The following is a 16688-nucleotide window of genomic DNA, read 5'->3' as shown; positions in this document are numbered from 1 at the left end:
CATAGGAGACTGGTCAAGAAGGTAAGAGCCCATGGGATCCAGGGTGCCTTGGCGCGTTGGATCCTAAACTGGCTGAGTGGCAGGAGGCAGAGGGTGATGGTCGAAGGTTGCTTTTGTGACTGGAAGCCTGTGTCCAGTGGGGTACCTCAGGGATCGGTGCTGGGTCCCTTGTTGTTTGTGATCTACATAAATGATTTGGATGAGAATGTAAAAGGTATGATCAGTAAGTTCGCAGATGACACAAAAATTGGTGGGGTGGTAAATTGCGAGGAGGAAAGCCTCAGGCTACAGGATGATATAAACGGGTTGGTCAGATGGGCGGAAAAGTGGCAAATGGAATTTAACCCTGAAAAGTGCGAGGTGATGCATTTTGGACGGACAAATAAGGCAAGGGAATACACAATGAGTGGTAGGACCCTAGGAAGTACAGAGGGTCAGAGGGACCTTGGTGTACATGTACATAGATCCCTGAAGGCAGCGGAACAGGTAGATAAGGTGGTTAAAAAGGCATATGGGATACTTGCCTTCATTAGCCGAGGCATAGAATATAAGAGCAGGGAGGTTATGATGGAACTGTACAAAACGCTGGTGAGGCCACAGCTGGAGTACTGTGTGCAGTTCTGGTCGCCTCACTATAGGAAGGATGTGATTGCTTTGGAGAGGGTGCAGAGAAGATTCACCAGGATGTTACCTGGGATGGAGCGCCTCAGCTATGAAGAGAGGCTGGACAGGCTGGGGTTGTTTTCCTTGGAGCAAAGAAGGCTGAGGGGGGACCTGATTGAGGTGTACAAAATGATGAGGGGCATAGATAGGGTAGATAAAGAGGAACTTTTCCCCTTAGTAGGGGGGTCAATAACAAGGGGGCATAGATTCAGGGTAAGGGGCAGGAGATTTAGAGGGGATTTGAGGAGGAACTTTTTCACCCAGAGGGTGGTTGGAATGTGGAACTCAATGCCTGAAAGGGTGGTAGAGGCAGGAACCCTCACAACATTCAAGAAGCATTTGGATGAGCACTTGAAATGCCATTGCATACAAGGCTATGGACCAAATGCTGGAAAATGGGATTAGACTGGACAGGGATGGATGGGCGGCGCAGACACGATGGGCCGAAGGGCCTCTTTCTGTGCTGTAAAACTCTATGACTCTATGACTCTATGACCCGGACGTCTCCCAGGGGATGCTCGTCCTGGTAGAGCTTTTAATTCAAAACCCCCCGTCCGCTGGGTCGGAGGTTGGTGGCGGGGAGGAGGATGGCCCCCTGGCTGCGTCTCTGGTGCCGGACGTACTGGAGGAGCTGGAAATTGTTCTCTTCCCCGGTTTCTCCGGTCGTTCCGGCGTCTGAGGCGGAGGGGAGCTCTGAACCGCCGCCGTCTTCTGGCCCGGCACCCCTAGAGGAGCCCAGGGAGAAATCCTCTGCCGCCGATCCTGGGGGTGGGATCCGGGCAGAGGCGGGGCTGGCTGGCGCGGCCGAGTCGTTCGCTTCGCACTGCGCGGCGGACGGGTCGGCCGCTGGTGACGACCCCCTGGAGGAGGATGGGGACTCGGTGATGAGCACGGAGGACGATTCGGACTCCAGCGCCGACGTGGCGATGGATGACCTCGTGCCCCTTGCCGAGTCTCCCCTCATTTCCGTAAGGGAACTCCGGGATTTTATGGCCACGTGCCTGGGTCAGCGCAATAAGGTCCGGCTGGCCCTCGACAGGTGGTCGGAGCTGGCGCTGCTCATCGATTCCGTCCGCGCCGCCGTTAAGATCTTGGGCGCGGACGAGGGTGTGAACCCGCTCGAGCTGCGTCGGCTCACAACGTTTCTCACTGGGCTGCTGAGGAAGTGGCGGCGGACCAGCGGCTGCGCTTCCTCGCCCCGTTAGGTGTAGGTAGAGGTTGCACTATGCTTCTGACATGAAGATAACCATAGCCAGCCTCAACATCAACGGCAGCAGGGAGGCGCGCCGCAGATTCAATAACTTCTCGGTCCTTCGGGACGGGAAGTATGCGGTGTGCTTCCTGCAAGAAACCCACACCGTTCCGGGAGACGAAGCCACGTGGCTCCTGGAGTGGCAAGGAGGGGTCAGCATGAGTCACCTCCAACAATTCCAGCGGGGTGGCTATCTTGCTGGCCCCGCATTTTCAGCCGGAGATCTTGGGGGTCAAGGAGCACGTGCCGGGCCGCTTGCTCCAGGTCACTGTTCGCCTGGGGGGCGTGCCGCTCCATCTAGTGAACGTGTACGCCCCTCAGACCAGTGCGCAGCAAGTGCGCTTCTTCGAAGAAGTGTCCGCTCTCTTGGGCTCCATCGACGTGGGCGAGTGCGTCATCCTCGGGGGGGATTTTAACTGCACCCTCGAGGCGAGGGACCGTTCGGGTCCCCCGCGAAGCCCGGCGGCGATGGAGAAGTTGAGGGACCTGGTTGGGTCCTTCGACTTGGTGGACGTCTGGCGAAATCTCCACCCCGACTCCAGCGCCTTCACTAGCGTGAGGTCTGGGGGAGGAAGGTCCAGAATCGACCGCCTCTACATTTCCCGGGCGTTCGTCTCCTGCGTTCCGGCAGCTTCCATGCGGCCGGTGCCGTGCACGGACCACCACCTGGTGTGGGCGGAGCTCGCTCCGCTGCGTGCGCAGGGGGGGTCCGTGTACTGGCATTTTAACAACCTGCTGCTGGAGGACGCACGGTTCCGGGATTCGTTTCGTCGATTCTGGGCCGACTGGAGAAGGAAGCAGGGGGGCTTCCCCTCCTTGAGGCTATGGTGGGATGTGGGCAAGGCTCACATCCATCTCTTCTGTCAGGAGTACGCGAAGGGGTCGACCAAGAGGCGGGAGGCCCGGGTCGGGCGGTTGGAGAAGGAGGTGCTCGACCTGGAGTCCCGTCTCGGTCAGGTCGTCGAGGACCCGGCCCTGCGGAAGGTGTACGAAGAGAAGAAGGGCGCGCTGAAGGACCTGCAGCTCGTCGGGTCCCGAGGCGCGTACGTGAGGTCGCGGATCCAGCTCCTGCGGGACCTGGACCGCGGCTCCCCCTTCTTCTACTCGCTGGAAAAAAGACGGGGGGTCCGTAAGCAGCTCTTGGGGCTGCTGGCCGACGACGGATCTCTGGTCTCGGATCCGGAGGGAATCAGCGCGGAGACCCGCGCCTATTACGGGGCTCTGTTCTCTCCGGATCCGTCCAGCGAGGATGCGCGCAGAGTTTTGTGGGAGGACCTGACGAAGGTTGGCCCGGAGGGCGCCGAAAAATTGGACGCTCCGCTAAGTCTGGCGGAGCTGACCGGCGCCCTCCACCAGCTCTCTAGGGGAAAGTCCCCGGGGCTGGACGGGCTGACCGTGGAGTTCCACAGGGCGTTCTGGGACGTCTTGGGGGGCGACTACGCGCGGGTCCTGGGGGAAAGTTTGGCGACCGGGGAGATGCCCCTCTCTTGGCGCAGGGCGGTCATTGTCCTGCTGCCTAAGAAGGGCGATCTCCGCCTCCTTAAGAACTGGCGCCCGGTCTCCCTCCTCAGCATGGACTATAAAATCTTTGCCAGGGCTATGTCTGCTCGCCTTGGCACCGTGCTGGCCCACATGATCCACCCCGACCAGTCCTACACGGTCCCGGGCCGGACCATCCACGATAACATCCATCTGGTCCGGGACCTGGTCCACCACTCCCAGAGGGCTGGTCTGTCGGTCGCCTTCCTTTCCCTGGATCAGGAGAAGGCGTTCGACAGGGTGGATCACGAGTATCTCTTCGGGACTCTGCGCGCATTCGGGTTCGGGACGCATTTCGTCACCCGGATCCGACTTCTGTACGCCGCCGCGGAGTGTCTGATTAAAGTTAACGGGTCCTTGACGGCGCCCCTTCGCTTCGGGAGGGGGGTGCGTCAGGGATGCCCCATGTCCGGTCAGTTATATGCCATTTGCGTGGAGCCTTTCCTGCGCCTCTTGCGGAAGAGGTTGACGGGACTGGCTCTGCAAGGGCCGGGCGTGGAGGTGGTCCTCTCGGCTTACGCCGATGACGTGCTCCTCACGGTCACGGATCCCGCTGACTTGCGGAGGATGCGGGAATGCCAGCAGATTTACTCGGACGCATCCTCCGCCAAGATCAACTGGGAGAAATGTTCCGGACTCCTGGTGGGTCAGTGGCGGGTGGACTCCCTGCCGGAGGAGTTCAGGCCTTTCGCCTGGAGCACCACGCACCTCCTCTATTTGGGAGTCTACCTTAGCCCTGCCGAGGACGCTTGGCCGGCGAACTGGCAAGAGCTGGAGGCCAAAGTCACCGCTCGCCTAGGACGCTGGACAGGACTGCTCCGAGTGTTGTCCTACAGGGGTCGAGCGCTGGTCATAAACCAGCTGGTGGCCGCCATGTTGTGGTACCGGTTGGTCACTTTGATCCCTCCCCCTGCGTTTGTCGCCAAGATTCAGAAGAAGCTCATCGACTTCTTCTGGGACAAAAGGAAGCACTGGGTCTCTGCCGCGGTTCTGTGTCTCCCGCTTAGGGAGGGCGGTCAGGCGCTGGTGTGCCTTCGCACCCAGGCTGCGACTTTCCGTCTTCAGACGCTGCAGAGATACCTGTACGTCGAGAATCCTCCGAGATGGTGTGCGCTGGCGACGTTTTTCTTCCGCCAGCTGCATGGCCTCAATTACGACACGCAGCTCCTGTTTGCGAAAGTGGGCAGCAGGCGTGCCGGCCTGCGGGAGCTGCCTGTCTTCTACCAGGAACTACTATGGGTTTGGAACTACGTCGCTTCCAGGCGGAGCTCTCCCCCGTCAGGAGCGGCGGCTCTCCTTCGGGAGCCGCTGCTCAGGAATCCGCACCTCCACGAACACGGGTTCGGGCGGCTGGCGGAGGGTAGGGCTGTGGCTGGCAAGGTGACCAGAGTCGGGGACCTGCTCGATGGCGGAGGAGCGGGCTGGATGGCGCCGGAGGAGCTGGCGCGGCGCCTGTCCTGGGCCAACGTCCAGCTCGCGGTCGAAACCATCGAATCGGTAAAAGCGGCACTGGGCCCCGACTCCACTAGGTGTATCGAGGCGGCTCAAGCACGTGGGGCGATCCCGTTCGAGCTTACCCCCGTTCGGACGGAATTCGTCATCGGCGCCCGGCCCCGAAACTCCCCTCGGGAACCGGCGCCTCACAACTTGAGCCATCTCGAGGAAATACCCTCCGTGCCTTTTCATTCCGCGCGGAGGGGTTTCCTGTACGGGCTGCTCCTGCACACTCTCCACTTTGCCATCTTCGTCTACCGTCCGGACACGCCTTGGCGTGGTGTTTTGCCGACCGGCGGTAGCGGAGGTCCCCAATGGAGGGCTCTCTATGCGGGAGTCCTCCCTTGTTCCATCGGGGACTTGGCCTGGAGGGTGTTGCACGGAGCGGTCCCGTGCAATAAGGTTTTAAGTAGGTTCACGGACTCCCAGGCCGCCTGCATTTTTTGCGGCCTGGAGGAGTCCGTGTTTCACGTTTATATGGATTGTGAGAGGTTGCAGCCCCTCTTTCGCTACTTGAAGGGGCTGCTCCTCGATTTTTGGTTGCACTTCAGTCCCACGCTCTTGATCTACGGTCACCCGGTGCGGAGGGGAGCGGACAGGTTGGAGGACCTCCTTGTGGGCCTGCTCCTGGGCCTGGCTAAAAGAGCCATCAATTGGTCCAGGCAGCGGGCGGTCGAGGGGGTCGTCCAGCCGGATTGCCTGCATCTCTTCCGCGGCCATGTTCGCGCCCGGGTGGCCCTGGAGATGGAGCACGCGGTGTCCACCGGTGCGCTTGAGTATTTCCACGACCGGTGGGCGCCGCGGGGACTGGAGTGCATCATCAACACGGAAAACCAAATTTTAATTTGATTTGTTAAGCTTTAGTTGAACTTTTGTTTATTTACAGTCGAATTGGTTTTTTTTTGGGTCCAAATAAAAGAGTACCCTCTGTTCAGTAAATACCTGTTATTACTGTTCTCCTGCAGTCCGTGTATTATTTATACTCGGACACTGCATTGGCGACGAACAGGTTTGAACTCACCTGCAGTACTGCATCACCTCACGGGGATCTTTCCCTGAGAAGAAGCTTTTGGAGGTCGAAGTCAGAACAACAGGCATCGACCGTGGGCAACCGCCCAAGGATCCATCGGAGTTTGGAGAGTTGCAGGAGAGGCTGTGGAGAGCTGGGCTTGGCTCCCCAGTCAAGGTGTTCCAGCAAATCGTGCTGGTAGCAGGTAGTGCGTTGACCCTTCCGGACTGCGGCGGGCTCGAGCTCGATTGAGCGGCTCTGCAAAGGGGCCGTGCAGCGTCGTCGGGAGGAAAAGAGAGAGATAGAGGGTGGAGCGCACAGGGCGCGGTCGGTGCTCAAGAACCGGGCAGTGTAACGAAAATAAAACAAGGGGAAGGAAAAGTGAGACGCGCTGAAGCCGCGGGTCGCCGCCATTACCCTGCAGAACGCTAGGAGCAGCGTGGCAGCAAGGGGTAGAAGGAAAAGTGCGGGAGGCGCCATTTTAATCCATTGGTGAAGAAGAAAAAGCGCGGGAGGCGCCATTTTAAATCACCCAAGATGCCGAAAAGTGGCAGTATCACTGCTTTCGACAACGAGGTAGAAGACTGGACCACGTACGTGGAAAGAATTGAAGTGTACTGCAAGGCAAATGAGGTGGCCGATGGAAAGAAGGCATCAGTATTATTAAATTTGATGGGCGCGAGAACGTACGGCCTATTGCGGAATTTAATTACCCCAGCTAAACCAATGGCGAAAAGTTTTGAAGAGATTGTTAATACCTTACAGGAACACCTAAACCCTACACCGCTGCTGATAGCAGAAAGATTCAAGTTCCATAAAAGAAACCAGCACAAAGATGAGAGCAATGCTGACTATCTTACGGAACTACGCAAGTTATCGAAGCACTGCCAGTTCGGAGTAGGACTGGCAAACACCTTACGGGAAAAGTTTGTCTGCAGGCTCCAGAGTGAAGGAACCCAGAAACGACTACTTTCGGAAAAGGACCTGACGCTAGAACAGGCTTTCAGCGTGGCAGTATCCTACGAAGCAGCAGCACGGGGAGCTGTGGAAATACAACAGAAACCACAAGAATACAGCGCTAACGAAATGGCGTATGGAGCAGAAAAGTGCTATCGCTGCGGCAGAACAACCCATGATCAGAAGGACTGCTGGTTTAAGGACAAAGTATGCAGGCAATGTGAGAAAATGGGACACATAGCAAGAGCCTGCAGGTCGGGAAAGAAAACCAACACTACAAGAACTACTAAGGAAAAGTACAAGAAAGTAAAGAAATTGACAGACAGCAGTTCGGAAGATCAGGAGAGTGATAAGGACTCCGGGAGCAGGAGACTAAGTTGTCTAAAGTTACACAACGTGATCGCAAAGGAGGATCACCAAACCATTTGGGTCACCCTCATGATAGCAGGGTCCCCAGTAAAGATGGAATTGGACACAGGATCAGCCCTAACTGTAATGAATCGATGAGACTATGAGCAGCTATTCCCACACATACCCTTGAAGGACACGTCCATTGTATTGAAGACATACACGGGGCAAAAAGTCTACCCCAGAGGAAAAATAAGGGTGCCAGTTGAATACAACGGCAAGGAAACACAGAAACTGTATCTATATATACTACCAGATGGAGAACCACCATTATTGGGATGTGAATGGATCCGAAAAATACAATTGGATTGGCATTCCATTCAGGCGCTAACTGTGACTGATAAAAAGGATGGTGACGTCACACCTGGACGACTGTCAAAGATTCTAACTGACGCGAAAGAGGTGTTCCAACAAGGACTTGGGACTCTAAAAGGAGTGACGGCAATGATAAAAATCGAAGATAACGCAAACCCAAAATGTTTTAAGGCCAGACCGGTAACTTATGCGATCCGCCCAGCCGTTGAAGCAGAGCTGGAGAGTCTGGAGCGTTCGGGTGTGCTGTCCAAGGTGGACTGGAGCGAGTGGGCCACACCCATCGTTCCTGTAATGAAGAAATCATTGAGCAGCACGCCTGGGGAACCGAAGAAGGTTCGCATCTGTGGGGACTTCAAGGTAACTGTGAACCCAGCCCTGCACACAGTACAATATCCACTTCCACGGATAGAAGATATTTTCACCTCACTATCTGGAGGGAAACGCTTTACAAAAATTGATCTGGCCCAAGCGTATCTACAAATGGAGGTGGAAGAAGCATCTAGGAATACCTCACGATAAACACTCACAAAGGCTTTTACCAGTACAATCACCTGGTATTCGGGGTAGCATCAGCCCCGGCTATTTGGCAGAGGGCGATGGAACAAGTCCTGCAAGGGATCTCGGGACCCAGTGTTATTTGGACGACATCCTGGTTACGGGCGAAAATGACAGTGAACACCTTGCCAACCTGGAGCAGGTACTCACGAGATTACAGGAATATGGGCTACGAGCCAACCGCCCCAAATGCGAGTTCTTCAGGAGACAAATCTCGTATTGTGGCCACATGATTGATGAGGAAGGGTTGCATAAGTCGCCGGACAAGATTGAGGCTGTAGTCAAGGCTCCAGCACCGGAAAATGTGTCGCAACTGAGGTCGTTCCTCGGGTTGGTGAACTACTACCATAAGTTCTTGCCGAATTTATCTACAATTCTGCACCCACTGAACGCCCTGCTGCAAACTGGAGTAACATGGAAATGGAGTGATGAGTGTAAGCGTGCCTTTCAGAAATGTAAATGCCTAATCACTTCAAAAGAAGTATTGGCCCACTACAATCCAACACTGCCGATTCGGTTAGCATGTGATGCGTCTCCCTATGGCATCGGAGTGGTGCTGTCACACAAATTCCTTGACGGTTCAGAGAGGCCAATAGTCTTTGCGTCGCGCTCGTTAACCTCAGCCGAGCGTAACTACGCCCAGATTGACAGGGAGGCCCTCAGCCTGGTGTGGGGGGTGAAGAAGTCCAATCACTATCTGCACGGGCAGAAATTCACCCTACTGACTGATCATCAGCCCCTGGTCTCCATTTTTAACCCAAGGAAGGGCGTTCCGGTGATGGCGGCGCAACGGCTGCAAAGATGGTCACTTTTTCTAGGGGCACATCAGTACGACATAGAGTACAAGGGTACGAAACAGCATGGAAACGCTGATGGGCTGTCGCGCCTACCGTTGCCTATGGTAGAGGAAGCACCTGCAGTGGACCCTGTTGAGATATTCCATGCGACCATAGTCGAATGTCTACCTGTTACAAACTCAAGTATAGAGAAGGAAACCCAAAATGACCCGACACTCTCTCGGGTCTATGATTTGACGGTGAAGGGATGGCCAGCACATGGCGACTCACTGTTGCCAGCATTCTCGCCAAGGAGAGAACAGCTGTCAGTGTGCCGGGGGACCTTGATGTGTGGATCCCGAGTGGTAATTCCACTCAAGTTGAGAGATAGAGTGCTCAATGAGCTTCATGAGGGTCATCTGGGAGGGGTAAAAATGAAGAGCCTAGCCAGGGCGTTTGTGTGGTGGCCGGGAATCGATAAAGAAATCGAGGATATGACCAAGAGATGCACAGGATGCCAGAAGGCCCAAAACGCTCCACCACAGGCCCCGCTACATCCATGGGAGTGGCCCTCATCTCCATGGCAACGGGTACACATTTATTTTTCTGGTCCATTTATGGACTCAATGTTCCTAATCGCTGTGGATGCCCATTCGAAATGGCCAGAGGTCATCAAAATGTCCTCCACCACCACGGAGAAAACTATTGCAGTCCTACGGACCATCTTCGCCAGGAATGGCTTGCCAAAACAGATTTGCTCCGGCAATGGGCCACAGTTTGTGTCAGAGGATTTCTGGAGGTTTCTGAGGAATAATGGGGTGAAGCATTACACATCTGCCCCATATCATCCAGCCACCAATGGATTGGCTGAGAGGTTTGTTCAGGCCTTTAAAAAGGCAATAAAGGCAATGCATAATGACGACATACCACTACAACACAAGGTGGATAATTTCTTGTTTGCTTACCGGAATGCGACACATGCAGTCACCAACCAAGCTCCAGCCATAATGTTCTTCAGCCGAAGGCTAAGATGTCGCCTGGATTTGCTCAAACCAAACATAAGACGAGATGTTGAGGATAAGCAATTCCAGCACATAAATGAGAAGCCAACCAGGAGCTTCAAGATAGGGCAACCAGTCTTGGCCCGCGTCTACCGAACAGAAAAATGGCAGCCAGGAACGATATGCACACAGCAGGGACCACTAATGTACACAGTGGACGTTGGAGAGAGCATCGTGAGACGCCATGCTGACCAGATTCTAGAGTCACAGGAACAAGCCAAACCCATACCACGAGCAGGTGCACCTGGTAATCAACCCGAAGTACAGATTGCGTCTACCTCAGAAGCAGTGGTATTGGAAGCTGACGAACCAACCAATGACAATGAGCCAGAATCAACTCCGCCGCAAGAACAGGATATTCGAGAAAGGCGCTATCCAGTCAGGATCAGGAAGCCTCCTCAAAGACTGAACTTATAAATGATTATTTCAGTTGATGTATATAGTACAGAGAAAATTGTAATTGTAATTAGTTACTATTTAGTTGTTAAATGAATGTTATGTACTGTTTATCTAAAAGAGGAGGAATTGTTGTGTATGTACCTTTAAGAGAAGAACTGATTCTATACTGCAGTACCGGCAGTAACCACCCCTGTATATAAAGCCATAGCAGGCTTCTGTATTTCAGTCTTAAGTTACCCTCTGTTCAGTAAATACCTGTTATTATTGTTCTCCTGCAGTCCGTGTATTATTTATACTCGGAGACTACAGACCCCTCTGCTAAGGGAAATAGGTCCTTTTTATCCACTTTATCTATACCCCTCATAATTCTATATACCTCAATAAGGTCTCCCCTCAGCCAAGGAAAATCAGACCCAGCCTATCCAGATAGCTAAGATTCTCTACTCCCAGCAACATCCTTGTAAATCTCCTCTGTACCCTCTCCAGTGCAATCACATCTTTCCTGTAATGTGGTGACCAGAACTGCACGCAGTACTCTAGCTGAGGCCTAACTAGTGTTTTATACAGTTGAAGCATATCTGGTCATTATCACATTGCTGTTTGTGGGAGCTTGCTGTGCGCAAATTGGCTGCCGCGTTTCCTACATTACAACCGTGACTACACTTCAAGAAAGTACTTCATTGGCTGTAAAGCGCTTTGGGACGTCCGGTGGTCGTGAAAGGAGCAATAGAAATGCAAGTCTTTTTTTTATCTCTACCTTCACTTTCCACCTCCTGCTTATTGTCCATCTCCTCGTTCCCCACGTCGCTGTTGGACTCAGTAATTCCTCATCCTCTGAAAGCTCCTGTTCCTGGCACCTCTGCAGGATGTGCTGTGTCACCATCGGAGATATCAAGACGCGGAGGTAGGGTTAGCGGAGGAACGAGATTGACTTGCGTGTATAACAAGGAGCCAATAAACTGTCATTTTGTGGGCACAGCACGAGTGGCACATTCTTCTAATAATTAGTAGAGAACTATGTTGATGGCATGCCCTGTTAAACTATTGTAGGGAGGACTCATAAGAAAGACTTGCATTTCGACAGCATCTTTCATGACCACAAGTGCTTTACAGCCAATGAAATACTTTTGTAGTGTAGTTACTGTTGTAACATGGCAGCCAAATTGCACACAGCAAGCTCCCACAAACAGCAGTGTGATCATGACCAGATAATCTGTTTTTGTTATGTTGGCTGAAGGAGATATATTGGCCAGGACACCGGGGAGAACTCCCCTGCTCTTCTTCGAAATAGCGCCATGGGATCTTTTACGTCCACCTGAGAGAGCAGACGGGGCCTCAGTTTAACATCTCATCCGAAAGGCGGCACCTCTGACAGTGCAGCACTCCCTCAGCACTACACTGGGAGTGTCAGCCTAGCTTTATGTGCTTAAGTTCCTGGAGTGGGATTTGAAACCCACAGCCTTTCTGACTCAGAGGTGAGAGTGCTACCCTCTGAGCCACAGCTATTGTCCCGCAATATTTGGAGAGGCTAGACTCACTGAGCTTGAATATGTCTATGACCATGTTAGCAAACCAGCAATGTCTAACCTTAATTTCTTTACACTCAGTTTATTGACCTCTAGGCTAAGAGAGTGTTGTCCATCAGATAGGAATATATAATAAGGTTTAAGCTAATATGTGCCTTAGAAATAACTTGCAATTACATAGCACCTCTCATGACCTCATATAGCACTTTACAACCAATGAAGTACTTTGAAGTGTAGTCACTGTTATAATGTTAGAAACACGGCAGACAATAAGCGCACAGCAAACTCCCACAAACAGCAATGAGATAATGGCCAAATAATCTGTTTTAGTTGAAGGATAAACTCTGGCCAGGACACTGGGGAGAACTTCTCTGCTTTTCTTTGAATAGATCTATGGGATCTTTTATGTCCATCTGAGAGGATAGACGAGGCCTGGGTTTATTGTCTCATCTGAAAGACGGCACCTCCAACAGTGCAGCAGTCCCTCAGTACCACACGGAGTGTCAACTAGATGTTGTGCTTGTCTCCGAAGTGGGACTTTGAACCCATGACGTTCTGACTCAGAGGTGAGAGGGCTACCGACGGAGCCACAGCTGACGCCTGACTTTTCTTCCATTCTGACAACAGCTCTGATTTTAACTCCAGGCGGATTGCCCGCTCAAGCCTGAGTTAAAGTTACAGTCGGGTCTCAATGATGTCATCGGGCCACAACATGCCTATGTAATGAAGGACCCTGTTGGCTCCGGGCATCTGTCCTTGCTGCCTGCTCAGGAGAGCAGGGTAAAATTGCAGTTCAGAGAAGGTTCACGAGGTTGGTTCCGGAAATGAAGGGGTTGTCTTACGAAGAAAGGTTGAGCAGGTTGGGCCTATACTCATTGGAGTTTAGAAGAATGAGAGGTGATCGTATTGAAATATATAAGATTCTGAAGGGGCTTGACAGGGTAGATGCTGAGAGGATGTTTTACCTCGTGGGGGAATCTAGAACTAGGGGGCATAGTTTCAGAATAAGGGGTCGCCCATTTAAATCGGAAATGAGGAGGAATTTCTTCTCTCAGAGGGTCGTGAATCTTTGGAATTCTCTTCCCCAGAGAGCTGTGGAGGCTGGGTCATTGAATATATTGGCCCAGTAATTCCGTTCCAAACACGTGAGTACGGTCGGGGTACTCACGCGTCTGGCCGGAGGAAATGCCGGTTTTCAGCATGCACAGCGCATGCGGAGAAAGCCGGCATTTCCTGTCCTCTGAACGAAGGGGTTCAGAGGCACAGCGCGTGCAACTGCACAGGCAGCGCGTGCGCAGTGAACTTCGTCGATTTCATTCATGGATTCAGTGAGGTTAAGTCCTTACAACTTACACATGAAAAAAGCATGTGTAAAGTTGCTCCAGAGGCTGCGGAGGAAGATATATTTTATCGTGGAGCTTCTGAAAGGCAATATTTTTGTTTGGGAAAGGGAGGAAAGTTATTTTAAGAAATGATGAGGTAAGTTTTAAAGTTTAATTTTTCTTTTTAATCGGGTTTTCAGTACTGTAGGTAGAAGGAGCAATTGTGGCTGTGTGAATTGAATTTGCTGTGTTTATTAAATGTGAAAATGACTGTTCTAAAATGAGTAATGTAACATTTCCCACATTTTTAAGAAAGAAACTGTTCATCAGTAATATATTCTTTTAAGTAATTATGTATGTATGTCCGTATATATTTCTTTACGTATATGTATATATTCCTTTACTTATGTGTATGAATGTATGTATTTAATTATGATTTTCCAATAAGTTACTTTCTCTGAAAGTCATAATTAAAAACATACATTCATACACATAAGTAAAGGAATATATACATACATATACGCAAAGGAATATATACAGACATACATACATAATTACTTAAAAGAATATATTACTGATGAAAAGTTTCTTTCTTAAAAATGTTGGCGTCATTTTCACATTTAATAAACACAGCAAATTCAATTCACATAGCCGCAATTGCTCCTTCTACCTACAGTACTGAAAACCCGTTTTAAAAAACAAAAATAAACTTTAAAACTTACCTCAGCATTTCTTAAAATAACTTTCCTCCCTTTCCCAAACAAAAATATTGCCTTTCAGAAGCTCCACGATAAAATATATCTTCCTCTGGAGCAACTGTACTCATGCTTTTTTCATGTGTAAGTTGTAAGGACTTAACCTCACTGAAAGCATGAATGAAACCGGCGAATTTTACTGCGCACGCGCTGCCTGTGCAGTCGCACGCGTTCTACCTCTGAACCCCTTTGTTCAGAGGACAGGAAATGCCGGTTTTCCCCGCATGCGCTGTGCATGCTGAAAACCGGCATTTCCTCCGGCCAGACGCGTGAGTACCCCGACCGTACTTACGCGTTTGGAACGGAATTACTGGGCCAACATTTTACATGTCAATAAAATGAAAAATTTAACAATTGCACGATTTGCCCCCTCGCATCTGCGACTGAGGGTCCAAGGAGGTGCATTGCGCAAGAGGTCATCGTCGTATGTGTCCTCACACTGTTCCCTTTCGGGAACTGTATGAAGTGGTGGAAGGATTTCTGGCCACGTTAACGCTCCTTCCGTGACCATAACCATCTTCATACCAGCCATTAGGGTGGTTAGTCCTATGGCGTGAGGGTTTTATGGGCTCCCACAACCCATCTGAGGGGGGGGGGGCCACTCACACCCGCGGACGCAAGTATCCCGCTGGTTGTCCACCCAGAATTTATAGTTGGAGCTCCGACTCCACTTGCCGGGACTGTCTGGAGCGGGGCTCGAAACCCTACTCCTTCTGGCCCAGCAGCGGGGATGCTTACCGCTACGCAAAAGGCCCACTCCACGCAAAAGGTGACACCCATACGTTTCCTGCGCCTTTTCCCTCCCCGTGACTGGAGCCCTATGCTGCCACTTGAAAGACCAAGCTATCATCTGTCTTTTTGCGGCGCCTTGGACTTCTCATTACCAATGATGAGCAGGCGCTGCGCCTCCACCTCGTTGAGGAGATTGCTGAGGTCATCATCAGTTCAATTGTGAGTTCTTTTAATGCCGTAAATTGTGCTCATTCCAGCCATTTCATGTTGCTAATCTGAGTGGGCCTTTGGCGTAGCGGTAGCATCCCCGCCGCTGGGCCACACGGCGTAGGGTTTCTAACCCCGCTCCAGACAGTCCCGGCAAGTGGAGTCAGAGTCCCGGCAAGTGGAGTCGGAGCTCCGGCTCTAAATTCTGGGTAGACATCCAGTGGGATATTTGCGTCCATGGGTGTGGGTGGCCCCCCCCTCGTATAGGTTGTGGGAGCACGTAAAACCCTCCCACCATAGGACTAACCACCCTAATGGCTGGTACAAAGATGGTGTGGAGATGCCGGAGTTGGACTGGGGTGGACAAATGTAAAAAGTCACACAACACCAGGTTATAGTCCAACAGCTTTATTTGAAATCACAAGCTTTCGGAGCGCTGCTCCTTCTTCAGGTGAAGTGGAGAAATGCATAAAGACACAGCTTATATAGTCAGAGAATAATGTCAGATGTTTACAGGTAACCTTTCCAACTGCCATTAATCACACCTCGGCAGAGAGATAATCACAGCAGTCAAAGGTGTGAATGGTGTCCAAACAGGTCAGTCAGGGAAACATTACATCAAAGAACAATGAGGTGGGGTCACAAGGGGTCAAATATTGCAGATGCTGGGGTCTGTATGAAAAACAAAAAAACAGACAAAAAACTTTTTTTTTTTGGGCTGGAAATCACAGCAGGTCCAGCCGCATCCGTGTAGAGAGAACAAGCCAATGTCGACTCGAGTCTGGATGACCCTGCATCAGGTGGGGTTACATGTAGCGTGACATGAACCCAAGATCTCTGTTGAGGCCGTCCTCATGGGTGCGGAACTTGGCTATCAGTTTCTGCTCGACGATTTTGCGTTGTCGTGTGTCTCGAAGGCCACCTTGGAGAATGCTTACCCGAAGATCGGAGGCTGAATGTCCTTGACTGCTGAAGTGTTCCCCGACTGGGAGGGAACACTCCTGCCTGGTGATTGTTGCGCGGTGTCCGTTCATCCGTTGTCGCAGTGTCTGCATGGTCTCGCCGATGTACCATGCTCCGGGGCATCCTTTCCTGCAACGTATGAGGTAGACAACGTTGGCCGAGTCACATGAGTATGTACCATGTACCTGGTGGGTGGTGTCCTCATGTGTGATGATGGTATCTGTGTTGATGATCTGGCATGTCTTGCAGAGGTTGCTGTGGCAGGGTTGTGTGGTGTCGTGGTCGCTGTTCTCCTGAAAGCTGGGTAATTTGCTGCGAACGATGGTCTGTTTGAGGTTAGGCGGCTGTTTGAAAGCGAGTAGTGGAGGCGTGGGGATGGCCTTAGCGAGGTGTTCATCGTCATCGATGACATGTTGAAGGCTGCGAAGAACATGGCGTAGTTTCTCCGCTCCGGGGAAGTACTGGACGACGAAGGGTACTCTGTTGGTTGTGTCCCGTGTTTGTCTTCTGAGGAGGTCTATGCGATTTTTCGCTGTGGCCCGTCGGAACTGTCGATCGACGAGTCGAGCGTCATATCCCGTTCTTACAAGGGCGTCTTTCAGTGTCTGTAGGTGTCCATCACGTTCATCCTCGTCTGAGCAGATCCTGTGTATTCGCAGGGCTTGTCCATAGGGGATGGCTTCTTTAACGTGGTTAGGGTGGAAGCTGGAGAAGTGAAGCATCGTGAGGTTGTCCGTGGGCTTGCGGTAGAGTGA

The sequence above is a fragment of the Somniosus microcephalus genome, chromosome 8 (assembly GCF_052327205.1).
Source record: "Somniosus microcephalus isolate GS21.2 chromosome 8, FLI_Smic_1.0, whole genome shotgun sequence".
Classification (NCBI taxonomy): domain Eukaryota; kingdom Metazoa; phylum Chordata; class Chondrichthyes; order Squaliformes; family Somniosidae; genus Somniosus; species Somniosus microcephalus.
Note: the sequence above shows the minus strand (reverse complement) of the source record.